Below are 2,444 nucleotides of genomic sequence, written 5' to 3'. Positions count from 1 at the left end.
AAGGGAGGGAGAAGAGTGTGAGTTGAAGGTGGAAGGGGAAGAAAATTGAGGAGGTGAAAAGTTTTAAGTATTTGGGATATACGCTGCAGAAGAATGGGGGTCAGGAGGAGCATGTGAAGGAAAGGATAAGAAGAGGGGCGTCAGTAATGGGACAGGTTTGGGGGATAGGAAAGAGGAGATTTAAGGGGGATTGGGGGAGGAGGTTATGGCTATTCGATAGGTTGGTGTGGTCAGTAGTGGGGTATGGGGTGGAGGTATGGGGATGGAAAGAGAGGGAGGGAATGGAGAGGTTGCATGAAAGGTATATGAGGTGGGTTTTAGAGGTGGATTGGGAGACGCCAGGTTATTTATTGAGGGAGGAGTTGCAAAGGGAGAGAATGAGGGAAAGGGCGAGTATAAGGGCTTGGGGTTTTGAGAAGAGGTTGGAGGAAGGAAGGGGAAGTAGGATAGCAAGGTTGTGTTGGGAGGAAATGAAAGAGAGATGGAAAAGAGGGAAGGTTATTGGGAAATGGGAGGGTGAAAGAAAGAAGTTTTTTGAGGAGAGAGAAATAAGTTTGTGGGAAGTGGAGGAGGAGAGGGAGAAGGGCGTGGGGGGATTTGAGAAGGTGATAAAGAGGGAGAGGGAAATGCATAGGATGGAGAGGTGGGGTAGGATAAAGGAGGCAAATTATAACAAATGGTATGGGAGGATAAAAGGGGAGGGGATACCAGGGTACTTGAAGAAGGGGTGGGGGAGAGAATAGGTGGCAAAGGTTAGCGAAATTTAGGTTAGGAAATGGGATGAGGGGGAACTGGTATTGGAGGGAGGAAGAAGAAAGGAAATGTAGGTTATGTGGGATTAGGGAGGAATCATGGGAGCATGTTTGGGAGGAGTGCTTGGGTTGGGGGGATGTAGGGAGCTGGCAAGAGATGGTGGAGTTGGTGTTGGGGGATGAGGGGGAAGGGGAGGTATGGTTAAGAAGATTGGAAAGGATGAGAGAAGTTGAGAGGGGGAAGGAGGAGGAAGACTAAGTGTGAGTGAGAAATGAGAGAGAGAAGGAGATAGGGAGAGTGAATGAGCGTGAGGGACGGCGGAAGCGGAGGTCACATAAGGGGGCGAGAGGCGGAAGGAAGGGGTAGGAAATAGGAGAGGGTGTGTGTGTGTACAGAGGCGTAACTGGGGAGAGGGGGATGGGGTGTTTTTTTAGGTTAAGTGGGGCGACTGATATATTTGTTAAGAAGCGTTAGTATAAGTTAGTATAAAGCAGTATGAGCGTTTAGCATAAGCGTTAGATAAGTTAGTTTTAAGTTAGTATAAGTTAGTATAAGTCGGTATGAGTTAGAGTAAAATGTAAGCGGGCGTTAGAGAAGGCACTGATTTGTAACTCTGAGGGGAGACAATAAATTCTACATACATACATATATACATACATACAAGTCTATTAAATATTGATAGTAATCAAATACTGAGAATTATTGTGAACCTGAAAAATGAGAAAATTATAATATTTAAAAAACCTATTTATAATTCCTAATTTTATTATGTCTTATACATCACTAAGTATCGAAGATTGTCAACACATACTCCAAACTTTCGTGAACCTCCTTCGATAATTTCGATTCCAAGCGACATACTACCGGTCACCTGCCCATGTCTTGACTCCAAGTGTTGCTTACCATTAACGCCCAAAGAAACAGAATTTTGTTTGTTATTTCAGACGTTGTAAGTAACATGAAAATCAGTTTTAAAATAGCTCCGAAGTACCTTATCCACTATTTTCGAGGTCGCTCTTTCGATTGGTGAAGTCAGAATTGCATTTTAAAGCCACTAAAAAAAAATATGGCGGATTTTAAACAAAAAAGTGACGAAAATTCTGAGTTCTTCCGAGTTTGGGATTTTTTTTGAGGGACAAAATGCCATCAAAATATTTTTGGACTTCAACCAAAAGTGCACAAAATAGTTCAAGATGACGACAAAATTTTTTCCCTGGCATGAAAAATTCCTAACCTCTTCATAATAACCGGAAAGCCCTGCGCGTTATTTGAATGTTGGAAAAAGAGATTCAAATAGCTGCCCGATCGCCCAAACTCTTTGAAAGTCCCTGAAAGTCCCTGGAAACTCGTATATGGGGGTTTTCGGGGTCGCTGAACACGAATCTGAGGTTAGAATTTCAAAATTCAAGATGGCGGATCCAATATGGCCGACAAAATATCGAAAAAAGCATCAAAACTGACTGAAAATGCATACATCAAGGTTTTTGGGGTCGCTGATCACGAATCTGAGGATAGAATTTCCAAATTAAATATGGCGGATTCAATATGGCCGACAAAATATCGAAAAAAGCATCAAAATTAACTGAAAATGCATACATCAAGGTTTTTGGGGTCGCTGATAACGAATCTGAGGATAGAATTTCCAAATTCAATATGGCGGATCCAATATGGCCGACAAAATATCTAAAAAA

The 2,444-nt window shown here is 42.4% G+C and overlaps 1 protein-coding gene across 1 annotated transcript in view; it reads right to left on the bottom strand.

Moving 5' to 3' along the window:
• Window positions 1-2,444, bottom strand: part of LOC116851224 — a 108,524-nt gene that overhangs the window by 80,579 nt on the left and 25,501 nt on the right. The gene's annotated exons all lie outside the window — the stretch shown is intronic.

Source organism: Odontomachus brunneus, unplaced genomic scaffold (assembly GCF_010583005.1).
Source record: "Odontomachus brunneus isolate Ranch 3 - 2012 unplaced genomic scaffold, Obru_v1 Obru_scaffold_168, whole genome shotgun sequence".
In the NCBI taxonomy this organism is placed as follows: domain Eukaryota; kingdom Metazoa; phylum Arthropoda; class Insecta; order Hymenoptera; family Formicidae; genus Odontomachus; species Odontomachus brunneus.
Note: the sequence above shows the minus strand (reverse complement) of the source record. Positions and strands in the feature narration are given on the sequence as shown.